The 14,419-nt window shown below is 43.1% G+C and overlaps 1 protein-coding gene across 10 annotated transcripts in view; it reads left to right on the top strand.

The window, feature by feature from the left end:
* Positions 1–14,419, top strand: part of syngap1b (synaptic Ras GTPase activating protein 1b) — a 126,256-nt gene that overhangs the window by 55,428 nt on the left and 56,409 nt on the right. Inside the window, exon 1 of one of the 10 annotated variants that reach the window (XM_068569943.1) lies at positions 9,408–11,655. The exons of the other annotated variants lie outside the window; for them this stretch is intronic. The gene's annotated coding sequence lies outside the window, so the exon portion shown is untranslated. Of the gene's footprint in view, positions 1–9,407; positions 11,656–14,419 lie in introns of those variants that run through there. 10 annotated transcript variants of the gene reach the window in all.

Here is a 14,419-nt window from a genome sequence, read left to right as displayed (position 1 = left end):
CAAATAGATGCATCAGCATTATAGTGAGACAAGCTCCTCATAATAACTTTAAGTGAACCTCTATTTGGGTTTGATTGAATTAAGCTGCTTTTGTGTGTCCCTTTGTTGTGGTCAGTTGAGTCATCAATATTAGTCTCCAGTTCAAGGTGGGCTCTCACAAACACCATAGACTCATCAAGAACAGATAGTTGCGAAATGTAGCTTTATTTGACATACTGTATGCCTGGCCTGCAACCCTCTGTATACGAGCCAGAGCCTCTTTTCTAACCTTTAGCTTGCTGCCGGCTCTCACCGATGCATCAGCCGCCCAGGAGTGAATCACGGAGAGCTTGATAAAAGCTGCAATGTTAGTGCTGTGTTGGTACAATAAAGTAGATGTAGAGTTGCACAAAGAAACCAGGGTGCAGTAACCTTGACAGAGCTGCAGGCGAGTTGGCAATACATCCGCCTTGACAAAAGAGTAAAAATAGAATTAAAGGAAGCGGTAAGAGAAATGTCCGGGACACGACGATCAGCATGACAACAGCAGCTATGCTAACGCTCGCTTTAGAGGCTCTGTGGATGGAGACGTCAGCGTTAGCCCTGTGACAGAAAGACACTGTGGATGGTGTTGCTGTAGATATTAATGTGGCCAGTTTGGGGGGAAGAAGCGTTTGTCAAGTTTTAGATTGTGTCTTGTCTTGAGTGCCATCTATTTTGCCCATTTGTTACTTAACGGCACATAAATGTTAATTCCATGTCATTTTTAAAGCCAATTACAACACATTCTCTGTTTGGAAAAAAAATACCTGAATGAACAACTGTCTATCAATGCTCTCGATGCTTTACTAATATATATTGATATATTCATATTTCTGTATGTATAATTGAGAGCCAGGTCTGTTACTTGTTATTCATTCCGAGTTGATGTTGATCGTTGTTCTGTCAGTCTGTCATCATTGGAAACTGTGTTGTTTTAATTACAATGCAATAAAGTGATGTAGGGGAAATAATTGCACGGCTCAAAGCTTCACCAGGGGCCCTGATGAGGGAGAGTTTTAAATTGAGTAAGCTGTGGTTCAAACGACACACGATGACGCGGGAGGTTACTTTAATTCAAAGATAAAGCACTCACACATGCACAACTGTATCTGCAGATGTGTCTGCGTGTTAACACATTTGAACTGCTGCCTTCAAAATTAGCCGAATTTAAGTTGACTGATTAGTTCAAAGTCGTGTGATGAGTTTTAAAATCGAACCAGAGAAAACAAGGTAATTCAAGCCGATTAACTTTTTCCATTAATAAGCAACTGCTCAATCAAACTGGCACGCATTAGACGTGTTGTTATTATTATTAGATTACATTACAATTTACAATTCCCCAGTTTAAAGAGTTGTCATCCTGCAGGTCTGCTCCCAGCGACCTTGTTATATTATAAAGGAAGTGTCAGGGGGTGTAGCGCCTGCATTAATAAATACCCTTTATAGAAGTTAACATAATTTTGTTAGTATTAGAGGAAACGACCAAGCTTTGCCATAACACATTAAAGACACAAGCTACAAAAAGATAGGTCACAGGAGAGTTTTAAGTCTCAAACAATGAGAAACTTGATTTATTGAGTTGACAAAAGTCCATGTTCACAAAAAAAAAGTCAGAACAACTCAAAAACGTGTTATTAGTCAGGTTGAGACATGAAACACCTCCAGCAACACCCTTAAAAACTAGTTTGAGTTGGTGAACGGACAACTTCAACACGCATAGCCAAAACTGACAAGAAGCAACTTACGATTCATTTATTCTTTCTCTTTAGTTGTTGCATCATTTCTAACTTGCAGGCGGTTTGTGGGAGATTATAAACTGTCAGAGTGAGACATTAATCAGTCATCACAAATCATTCCCCACGGTGGTTGTACATTTGGAAGTGATAATTTATGAATGAAGTATGGGACAAGAGAAGGTGTAAGCTGCGTCACGTACTGGGGTTTTATATTTTCCTCGTGGGCAAATCAACTTTAAATGATTTGTTATCAAAACAGATGTCGGACGGAGAAGAACAGCTGGACACTTTAAATGAAAGTTTACTTCATCCGGAAAAGAGTTTTCCCCTGACGATTAGCCACGTATGACTACACATAGACTCAGACAATTTGTGTTGTTATTTTGTTGTTTTTTACACAAACTGTTCTCCACTGTGCTCTTGGTGCTTTTCTACCATATCTCACGTTTTATCCGAAAATATGAAGAATATTAATATGCAAAAAAAGGTGAGTTTTGCAACCTCATTTTAATGTATTTTGGTGTTTTTTAGAGCAGACTTTGAAGTCACAATGTATTGATATATTCTCCTGCAGATGAATCCTGGTTGCGCAATGTACTTTTTTTCACGTTCTTTTGAAAACGCAGAAGGCGGCTGGTAGCACAGTTAAACTAATCACCCTGGGCTTTTGGTGAACTTGACAATCCCTGTCAAGTATTTGACCAAAGTGGCTCGGATGAAAAAGAGGGCAGCTGCTACCTAAGGTCTGACTTTTGCCTTTCACCTAACTCTGCATAATGAGAGGACTGCGGGTCAAAACCAGGGCAGTCTGCCAGAGAATGAAGTCAGACACTGAGCAGAGAACAGCATCGGACGCTTGGCTGTGCTGAAAAAGGTGTCTTCAGACTTTAATACTCAGATTGTCTCTGCCCGCTTGCTTCGAGGAGCAGGCAACGCAGAAGAAGGATCTGCGCCGACTAAACAAAGTCATGCATCTTACAGTGAATTAATGAGATGGACACCACCACATACTTACCTCCAGATCTTGAAAGCATTCAAGTGTACTTTGAACTCAAAAGGGCATAACGGACATCAAATTTCTCCAACTGTATCTGTCAATACCATTTATTGTTTGATCAATTCATTACAGAGAATTAACCGTGGAGAAAAATAACCCACTCCTTTTGTCGGTGGCGTTCTTTGTGTTCACGGTAGAACAAATGAAAATTAAGTGGACTCTGTGGAGGGAGCGCGATAGGATCAGCAGCTGTGTACAGTTCTCACATTAATCTGATTGTATCTAAATGACGAACATCTCCAAAATCTCCCCATCTCATTGCGCCCACTGGTGTGTGATATCAGTCTGCATCTCCCTTTGACTCCCTTCCCTGGTGAGTGTGTGTATGTGTCTGTATGTGTGGTACCATCGGGCTTTTTTTTTTTCGGTTTGCACTCAACAGTCTTTTAATTGAATATCTGCACAGCAGTGTAATGCAACTTGGAAAGAGCGAGACAGGGGTGGAAAGAGGGAGGGAGGAGCTAGAGAGGAAGAAGAAAAGGAGGAATTGAGATGGAGAGAGAGAGAGAGAGAGAGAAAGAGAGAGAGAGAGAGAGAGAGAGAGAGAGAGAGAGAGAGAGAGAGAGAGAGAGAGAGAGAGAGAGAGAGAGAGAGAGGAGGCTGGTGTTGTCAGGCCAACACCAGCTCTGTGTCTCACTGTCACCTCAAGGCTCTGCACTGTTCTATGCTGATGCACGCAGTCTTCTTCACCCTGGAGTAACATGGAGCTGTGTGTGTGTGTGTGTGTGTGTGTGTGTTTGCTCAGCCTCACTCCACTTCAACATAGAAACCCGAGCTGCGAGCACATTTGCTTCTGCTACGTCAGTCGCATGTACTAATATATATATATTTCCTTATGCGTCACCTGTTTATGTGTTCGTTTTTCTTACTTGGAGAGTTTTTGGGCCGCCAGTGAAATGTCCATATACGTCTGAGCCGGGCCTCGTGTGGTGTGCGTGCAGCACAGCGTTCCCGTTCTTTTTCAGATACGTACACGCGTGTAGGTGGATGTGACAAAGCCGGCAATATGCTCATGTTGTCGTGCAGGTTTAACATATGTCAGCGCTCAGATATTGTGTGTATGTGTGTGTGTGTGTCTTTCGGAAATCCAAGAATGTCTTGTCTGTGCTTCACACCTTGTGATGAATATTCTTTGCAAGTTCTCTTGGAGAGAACAAACTTCGTAAGGATCGCAGTGTCCTTACACTTTAAAGCCGACAGTGTGGTAGATGTCATGTGATAAGTTGGAACGCCTGCTTTTGTCATCCGTTTGCTTCGAGAATAACAGGACTTTAATTACATTTAGATGTGATTTATCGATGAAACTGCCAAGTCGACCAATTCGCTTTTTGTTTTTTGCTCGTGGTCGGAGGTAAGAGTTTTGTTGCACTCAAGTCGGCTTTTTCTTTGTCTTCTCCATGAACTCTTTGACTTCATATTCAACAACGCAATTTAATATGGATACCAGTCAGTCAGGGATGCACGACGGATACCTCGGCCAAGGTTTATATTGAAAGCAGCACTTAACATCTAAACGGCACAGCCTTGTATCTAAAAAGATGACGTCCACTCAACCATCCTGGTGCAGAGTTACATCCCTTCCTTGAAAAGATTGTTCCCTCCATTACAACTTGGGAAGATTGCTTCCCACAAGGACGTACCTAACGATAGGCATGGCTCTGTCGGATCTGATCGTCACCTCTTCAAATCCTTCCACAGTTACTGGCACAGGTTTTCATGATTGACAAATGACTTTGCGATAACTGGATGGCGGAAAACAAGAGCTGCAGAGATGTGATTGTGTGGGTGGTCGATGCACCATTGGCAGGTGGCAGTATTTTAAAGGTTAGAAATGTGGGCTTTTATTTGGAAATGCTTTGATTTGAATCTGCAGCAAGGCAGAGAAAAAATATGAAATTCACGGCTAAATAATGAAAAACAGTGACTATTGTTGATATGATCCTGCGGATGGCTAAAACCGGTACACAAAAGGCCAGCATTTGAAGTGTTGCAGATATTTTTTTCATAAATAAATATCCATGCCAGATTTAATGGAAATCAATTTGATAGTAGTCGAGATATTTGAATATGAACCTAGTGGTGGCGCTGGAAGTAAAGTCATCACTAAAGCCAGTCGACTTCATCCCCTGAGAACTATGAAGATCTGTGTCAAACTACATATCTAATTAAAGTATTTCAGTCTGTATTAATGGGCGAAGTCAACGTAAGAGCACCCATTGATTTGCGCACAACGGATTTTGAATTCTCGAGTTCAGCATGTTGGCTGCCTCCATCTTAGCTTTTGGCTGTTGCCATGTAGTTTATTTGCTACTAGAAGTGACACGAGAGGGTGAAGCTTAGTAATGATTAGCTGAATAAAACATTTTAAAGCAACCAAAATGTTCTAGTTAACATTTTCACAAACAGAAAACACAAAGGGATAGGGTTAGAAGTTCTGATATGAAAACACAGACAACACCCAGACCGAACAAAGCGGTGGTAGCAACCTGCCAATCACATGGTAGCCCCGCCCCAAAGCATACCCTGCTTTATGGTGTGTAGACAAAAACTTGAAACTTTTGAGACAATAAACTCAGGTTTATAATGTTTACTGCGGTAATAAATCAAGAGAGAAGTAGAGTCATTTTCTCATAGACTTTTATACAATCTGCCTTCTTTTTACAACCAGAGGAGTCGCCCCCTGATGGCCAGTCGATAGAACGCAGCTTTTAAGCACTTCCGAACTGGGTAGTGTTTGGGCAGCCACGACGGCTCGAGCAGTGAAGACACTGTCTGACATTTATTCAATCGCTGTGAGCTCTTTTGTGATTTTATACATGACGTTACTTGTAGCCAATACTGTCCAACTCCAATTGCTACCTTATCGATCAGTGTCACTCCTGGCCTGTTAAAGGTTAAAAAACCCATCCCACACTGGAATCCTCAACGTCATCCGGTCTTGGCATCAGGCCCAGCCAGGTGGCAGTGTGCACATGTCTAGCCCTCTCCCCCTTGTTCAACCATCCATCATCCCGTCACGAAGTACAAGTCTTTCTCTGTGGAACTTCCTAGAATGCAACACCCTGGCCCCCTCCCATCTTTCCATTTTCTCTTCGAGCTCTTCAGGGGTCTGGCTGTCACAGTGTGTTTCCTATTACAACTCTTCTGGTTCCTTCCTCTGCTGTCAGCCTCAACATCCCGTTATCTATTCGTCTGAAACATGGATGCTGACACAAGCCGGTGTCTGCTCTGCAGCGGTTCTTCCACTCCAGTCGAAGCTGATGGAACTTGGTCCAGCTTGGACGAGTGTTGTGCGGTATCCCAACCTGACCGCGTCCCCTCAGCGAAGCGTTTTGCGGAACTGCTTAACATCAGTGGCCATAGCAAACTAATGTTATAAAAGACATAGCAAATTGCTTCACTATGTTCTCTATGTTTTCTGTACTTCAAATGCATTTGTCCATTTTTTTCCTGCTTGAGCAGCAGCTAATCCTCTATGGACTTGAGGAGGTGAGATGATACAATGAAAATAATTAGTTTTGCCATCTCTGCAGTGATTAATATGTTTATTACATTCACAACATGACAAAAGAGCAAGTCGACCACAGGAATCTCTCTCCAAGACAAAATTAATCTCTTCTAACGCATCTGTCTCTGATATTTCCATTTGAATACACAGAAGAATAAATAGTCCTGCTGTGAGAACAGCTGTATTTCCACTGGTCTAAAGGGTGTGACATTTTCATTGGAAAGAAGCAGGCTGCCCTGCTTCACTGATTCTACGTGGGAGAATCTACTCGGATCTATACTAAAATATTATGTTAACAAGATAATAATGTGATACTTAATGGAATTTCAGCTGAGTGCAGGTGAGGTTCAGGCTCAGGTTCAGCGGAGCTCATATGCTTTCAATTGTGTTGCAAAGCAGGAGAAGCTGTTTTCTGTATTTGTAAATTCCCGTTTGAAAGATTTTATTCAATGCAATTATGAAAACGGGTCACTCACTAATTAATATGTTACATCTTGTTTAATTTTAATGAAAGTAAAACAGGTGATTTTGTAGGACTATTTCTCTCTGGGGGCAGTGACTTCCAGGAGTCGTGAGACCATAAAAGACCCAAGGAAGTATCTGCTCCCGGCCAAGAAATAGTTTTACTTTTTGTTCGGATTAAACAAACAATATATAATGTGTTAATTAGTGCGCTTTAGAGGTGCTGGTAGGTGGAGTCTGTTATCTCTGGACAGAGACGGGCGATTGGTTTCCTCTCTTTATGCAGAGCGAAGATAGCTGCTGCCTGCTGAAGCTTTGAATTTAAGGCAACGATATTAGTGCGACATTAGTTTTCTCATCTGACGCTCAGCTTAGAAAGCAAATAAGCACAATTCCCCAGAAAGTTTTTGTGTGCACAGTTTTTTTTCCCTTCTACTTTTGATCAAAGAACTAGCTATTTTAGAGCCCATTTGCTCAACATTTAATACTGATGATTCATGCCCATCTAAGCCTCGCTAGTGCTTCAACTGCTAGTCACCTCACACTGTGTTTATGCAACCGTCTCCCATCCTAGATTCCCATAATAAATTGCTCAAGAGCACTTTGGCAGGGTGCGGTGTCTTTCATGTCCACAAGCCTCTCACAGTGTTTCATGCACACTGAGAACTAACAACACGATGCCATTCATCCTTATACAGGTTGACTTGCTTTCACGTGGATTACATGGCTATGACATTTGTGCGTGCACGAGAGCTGCGTAAGCTTCCAAATTAAATGTTGGCTTTATGCAGATTGCACATGTCGCCACAGAAATATGAGTAAGGAGAACGTAAAAGGAGGCTGCTAAGACTCACGTACATAGCAACGCAGCATAGGGAGGATGAGGAGGAAGAGGAGGAGGAGGAGGAGGAGGAGAAGAAGAAGCGACAGATGAGAGGACAGAGGAAGAAGAAGAAGAAGAGAAGAAGAAGAAGAAGAAGAAGAAGAAGAAGAAGAAGAAGAAGAAGAAGAAGAAGAAGAAGAAGAAGAAGAAGAAGAAGAAGAAGAAGAAGAGAAGAAGAAGAAGAAGAAGAAGAAGAAGAAGAAGAAGAAGCGACAGATGAGAGGACAGAGGGAACAGGCGGAGACAGGAAAAGATTACTACCATAGTACATCAGGCTTAGCTTCACATCCTTAATGGTAACCATGGAAATAATTATAGAGCAGACAGACAGACCTGTGTTAGAGAGGGAGTGAGAGCGACAGAAGAAGGGAGGTGGAGGGAAAGACAACGGGAGAGGAGGAGAGAAAGAAAACTGTGGGGGGTAAAGTAGCTGAAATGTTTGTTGGAATCCTTAACCCTGTCTCTGCAGGCTCTGGTGATTGGGGACTATTTGAAGATGACATGAACAGTTGTGTGGCAGAGGTTGTGGAGTCGGTGCGACCACATTCTTCCAGAAGCTGCAGAACAGAGTTGATTGCCTTAAAGGATGATTATTAGAGTATTTCTCTCACTACACGGCGATGACTTTGGCTGAGCTGGCGTGAAGATATCCCCCACTACAACATGGAGGTCATGTTATTTCCCTCCATGGTTATATCTCACACCAGCCTTTAAGGGAATCTGGTGCGGCGAGTGCAACAACATTACAGTGACATGACACTTTAAAAAAATGAAAGTTTGCTTCAAACCCTTAGTTGTCATGGAAACTGATCTAAGATACCCTTAACCCCGCTGGAAGTGCTGATTGTTTATCATTGCCGAAAGCCCAATCAATGGCGGTGTCTTACTTGCACTCAATGTCAATAATTTGTATGAAGTCCGATGCGGCCAACACACTGAGGCTTTAAGTGTGTGTGTGGTAGGTTTACATAGTTGGGTGTTTTGCCTACCTGGTTAACATATGGATTCTGAGCACTATTTCTCTATTCCTGTGGAGCTGCTCGTGGGAAATAAGCCGGGATCGAGCAAAGGCTTGGGCATAGAAATTAGCATTCAAATTTTTAACTATGATTGGTCATGAGTTGTGCGTGTTTGTGTGTGAGCGTGTTTCACAGGAATGCTCTGGGCTTGTGGATGTATACTGTGTGAGTAATGACATACTTGCATTCTTCCCACACATACCCCCCCACCCCTCCCCTGCTCCTCGCACTTGCTATGTGTGTGCTTGTCTGTAGAAAGGTGAAAGGAAAACAGTGAGGGATGAGAGAGGTAAAACAGGAAGTGAGGAATAATTATGGAGAGAGAGAGAGAGAGAGAGAGAGAGGAGAGAGAGAGAGGAGAGAGAGAGAGAGAGAGAGAGAGAGAGAGAGAGAGGAGAGAGAGCTTCTTGCAGGTCTAAAAAATCACTCCAGGACCCACAAGGAACCCAGCCAGCCCAACCCCTTTCTAAACATCTCTCTCTCTCTCTCTCTCTCTCTCTCTCTCTCTCTCTCTCTCTCTCTCTCTCTCTCTCTCTCTCTCTCTCTCTCTCTCTCTTTCTCTCTCTCTCTCTCTCTTCCTCTGGAAATACCGAGAGGGAGAGGGAGGTAGAGTCATAGAAAGAGTGAGAGAGAGAACGAGAGAGAGAGAGAGAGAGAGAGAGAGAGAGAGAGAGAGAGAGAGAGAGAGAGAGAGAGAGAGACTCTGAAGTGCAAGGCATCAGTGCGCTGCTGCTCCCTCCCTAAACTGCGCTGCTGTCCACCTGTGCAGGATTATCTCCGTCCAGGCAGCAGACAGGAGTCACTACAACATCCATCGCTCTCCAGTCGGATTACTTGTGCACGAACCGCCGTTTGGTGGGAAGGAAGACGGAAAGGAATTAGTTGCCTTTAACGCCTCGCAGTTTTTTGTTCTCGTGCAGCCTGTCCGCTTTCTGGCACACGTTCAGTTTTTTTAAAAATACTTTATTCCATAGCGTTTGCTTGGCCACTCCACTGACTATACGTCCGTGTGTATCTTCTTTCCACACTCTTGCCACAGCGCTCTGTGCTTGTTGGTGCTCATCCACAATATCTCCGCCTGTATTGGAAATTAAAGCTTCCGTTTTTTATTTTTCCTTCCTGCTCGCTGGCTGCCCGGTTGGAGGGGTCCAATCGGGACAGAGAGGCGCAGTACAGAGAGCGGAGCGGAGCGTGAATTGGCGCACATACAGAAAGGCGGACCTATTGCGCGGCGCGCCGCTCCTTCACGCACACATGGGCAGGGCCACGCACGCTCGCACGCACGTGCACTCTCACACACGCGAATGCACATCCAGATACGCATATCTCTCCCCCGCCCCCCTATGCGTGCATGAATTAGCTGTCGATCGCGTTTAAGCACCAGCGTTTTCTTCTGAGCCCGGAGCAGGAACGCGTTTACCTCCCACCAACCCGTCCATCCTCGGCAAGTTCATTTTTTGACATGCACCAGACGGACACCCACTAAGGAGAGCATCGCAGAAACATTCCCATCTAAAAGATGAGAGAAATTGGCCTCAGCGGATCTTCCGTCGGTCACCGGAATTGCGAGTGCAGGGTCGGGGCGGAGGGCGCCGGGGAGAGAGGACAGAGAGAGGCCGGGGAGGAGGAGCTCTCAGCCGGACTGCCCGCCGCCGAACAGCCGCTGCTGCCGGTGCTCAAGAAGCAGGCTGCTGCTGCCGGGTGGAGGCGGGGGGAGGATGAACAGTGCCTCAGTGTGAAATTATAACACTCAGCTGGCTTTGGGAGTGTTTGTTTTTCTGTCGTTTTTGCTCTGTCTAATTAGTCCGAGGATGCGAGATAACGAACAGTGGCCTACTTAATAACTGTCATCCTGTACTCTTGTCATAGTGGCACTTTTGGGTCACCTCAAAGGAAAAAAAAATCAGCACTCTGGAGAAGTAAAGGCCTGCAGTTGCGAATTTACCTGTGCAGTACGTTTTAGGAAGGACATTCTCCCACAGGCCACCAACACCACTTTAACTTTGTGCAATGATGACTTTTAGTGCTTGTAGTTGATAAGATAAATAATACTCCAATAATGGCTATATAGGGACTTCTAGTGTGTCTGTGGTGCTCAGTAGTGAGTTTATGGTCACCATATTGCACTTGATGGTATTTTGTATCTCTTAAATATTACTTGGCTATAATATTTATTTAATATATTATATATATAGATATATATAGTTTATAGTTTTCTGTGATATTTGTATAGTATTGTACTTTAGATTTATTATAAGACCACTCTAGTACTTTTTCTATTATACCGTACAAATTTACTTACTTTAAAGATACATATCTTTAAGGAGCCCTGTTTCCAGGTGCCTTGGTAGTGGAGACGAGCTGTTCATCATTTATTCATATACCTATTTGTCTATGAAATATTTAGAGGTCATGAATTGATTAAAGGCCAACATTCATTCATTCAAGGAAGTGGTTTGCTATTTTGGGCTTTTGTAGTGAAGTCAATTTCTCTTCGATTTAGTTGGAGTGCTCTTGATTGCATCTTCTTCTTCTTTGTGGCTTATTTGACGACTGGCGATTTGAGCAATACGTCTCTGCCTGGAACTTGAACACGGCCTTATAAACCCTCCAGAGGACGCTCACCTGCTCGACAGACAGTCAGACAAACGCATGTGTGTCATGACACTTGTTGGCAGGTGCGGTTTGCAGATACACCAACACGCTCAGTTATTTATAGACGTCAGTATCACTGTGTACTTTTGGACTATCGATTCAGAACCGGTGTTGATGCTCACTGGAATGTAACACAAACTACGGAGCTGCTGCAGAGTCAAACAGAGACCGACACTTGGTGGAGTACAGGCGGAAGTCAGTGAATGCATCTCTGGTCTTAGCTGGCCTCAGCTGACTGTGGGGTCACATAGATTGAAAACCCAGAGACTTTGTCTAGTGTGGACACAAAGCACAAGACCCCCCACCTGATCTAGGTAGGACATGTTTGTCTTCTTACTTAACCCCCCCCCCCCCCCCCTCAAATTCACATGAATCCAACTTATATCATCTGATGCACTTCTGTGCATTGTACATGTTTTCTCTCATTTCAGAAATATTGTATTACAGGATTGAACACAATGCTAATGTTGAGAATGTTTGACTGTGCCTTTTCATTGCTGCAGTCACATGTTACAAGATGGCCTATTGATTTTACTGTCACGATAACTTATTCTGGGGATACACACTTTGCATTACTATAGAATATTACATAACAAGTGCCCAAAGTACACAGATAGCTCTAAACATACTGCTAATCTTTACCTCATTTGCACCCGATGACATCACTTTTCTCTGTGTATTTCTGTGGGTTTGTCGTCGAGCTCAAGAGCACAAACAGTCCACCTTGAACCATCTGCTGTCTTCTCACACACAATGTGATATCCAAGCAGTAAAACTCTGCATAAAACGGTATTTTATGTAGCTCCTTCAACGCTGGACGGCTTGATCGATTTTGGTGAGCGGTAAAAACAACTCTTTCCTAAAAAGCTAAAAGCTCGATAAAAGACTAAAAGACTTCAGAAATCCAACACTTGTTAAGTGGCACTTTGAGCATCTCTGAGTAGCTCGGCGAGGTACAGAACGGTTTGGTTTTCAGGGTTTAAGAGTCTGTTGGCTCCGGGTGTCTTTGCATTGTGGGGAATAGCACATGTACAGTAAATAATGCACAATAATAATGACAAACAGCTTGGGAAACCAGATCAGACTGCACTCTCTTCTCTTTGCTAATAAAAAGAAGGATGAAATAGTTCAACCTGAAACGCAAGCTTGATCCAAAATTAGACCTTTCATTGCTCTGCGTTGAAGCTGCAGTAGGTGCACTTTGCAGAGAAGCAGAGAGAGACACGCGCTCACTCTCCCCTCCCCTCACATCCCACGTCGGCAAAAGCAATCGACAGGCAGTTGATTGACAGCTCAGAAAAAGCTCTGCTGCTCAAAGGTTTATCTTCGTTGTCTCAAGCGCAACATTAACTTTTACGGCAAATGGCACTATCAGTATTACCAACAATCTAAAATTATCTTATTTTTTTCTCTGAACTCCACACAAGAATTGCTTCTTCCTGATTCAACTGAAATGTCAACTTATAAAAATCTACCTGTAACAGCTTCAGTGTCATACGAACATTCAGCAAAGCCCAAAAAAAACCTGAATGTCTTCTACTCGTGGCTTGTGAAATTCAAAAACCATTTTGCGAGGCAAATCGGTTTCGAGGATACAAAGGATTGTCCAGAATCTTGATCGTCTGCCAACTTGGCTCCTACTGCTCGTGTAGAGTAGAGAAACTTGTGATCAGCAGTCAAAATGTGTCACGATTGGGCTGCTGGCGGGTGCTTCTTCCTCCCTCTGTGTCATTTTTTGAGTTTGCAGTTACAGTAAGAGATATTTAAAAGCCCCCATCATTTCACTGTACACTTGAGTAATATTGCATGTTCGGTACTTGCAGCTGTTGTGTAACTATCACTCTGGCAATGATTTATTTATGTAACAAGGACTTTATTCCTATTTCAGACCATGCAGTCTTACATGGTTCTTGCAGTTGGGGTTTGCTTGGTATTTTCTACATTTGTATGCAGAGCTGAACATATTAGTTCATTAACAAAAGGTTAATTATCAACATCACTTGATTAATTATTGAAAGGGGCACTGCAGCTATTTAGTGTTGCCCTTTCATTGAGTTGGGATGCGGACAGATTTGAAGAAAGGTTGGTCAAAATTCCACAGAGGTAGCTATATATCCTGACTCTTATTCCCTGGTCAACACACCCTCATCAGCTTGGTCAGCGGCCCTATGCTCTTGAGCCTAGTTGCTCCTCTAGTGTTAGTTTTGGACGTTTCATGACGACATGTCAGTTTCCGCTCGTGCCATGCATGTAGTCTCTTTTCAAATTAACCTTTTAACATAGGTTTACTTAGTTAGTAAGGTTTAGGGAAAACGGCTTCAGAAAAGACCTGGATATAGTTTAGATTAAAATAAGTTTGTTTCTTATGTAAAATAACGCTTGTTACGTTACCTGATGTTCTTTAAAAGCAAACGCAAAGCACATTTTCACATTGAGATGGTTTGTATTTATTTGTGTCACTCGCATGTGCCTAAGAGGAATTCATGCTTCATCAGATCTGTCTTCAAGCAAACTTTTTTATTTTAAGCTTGTTTCCTGACAGAAGTTTAGATCATTTGGTGCAAAGCTATGCTCTCGCAACACATCATCACACAAACTTCTCACCAGAGTTTTAATACATCAACTTGTGCACTTTTCGCGCTCTTTTCGCACTCTTGCATTATTAGCTGTGCATCATTCACGCTGCTTTATCACAGTTTGCATCTATTCATGTATTTGTATTTACGTTGCCTGTAATCACCCCACACTTAAAGGTTGCTTTAGCGTTGATATAAACACACCATAACAGAGGTCTCCTGGGTCAAAGTCCTGTGTTTGTTTTACCCACCCAACACAGACTTTCTCACTTGTTATCGTACTTCAGGGGCTCTTAATGTTTAATAATGATGCGGATGGGTTTACATTGAAGCTAGCTAAAAGCCCAGTGCGTCTCATACAGACAGGTTGGGAATGGTAGTGGGTTGCCTTCGTATAATGAGCCAAAGCCATGACGTCACATTCGAGCTAGCCTCTGTTCCATTAGCTTCGGTTCCCCACTGCATCACTCATTAAAGCTTTCTTCCATTGGCCTTTCAGAAC

This window comes from Clinocottus analis, unplaced genomic scaffold, assembly GCF_023055335.1.
Source record: "Clinocottus analis isolate CAN_PGR_092001 unplaced genomic scaffold, fCliAna1.0.p SCAF_9, whole genome shotgun sequence".
Lineage (NCBI taxonomy): Eukaryota > Metazoa > Chordata > Actinopteri > Perciformes > Cottidae > Clinocottus > Clinocottus analis.
This window is presented reverse-complemented; position numbering and strand designations above follow the sequence as displayed.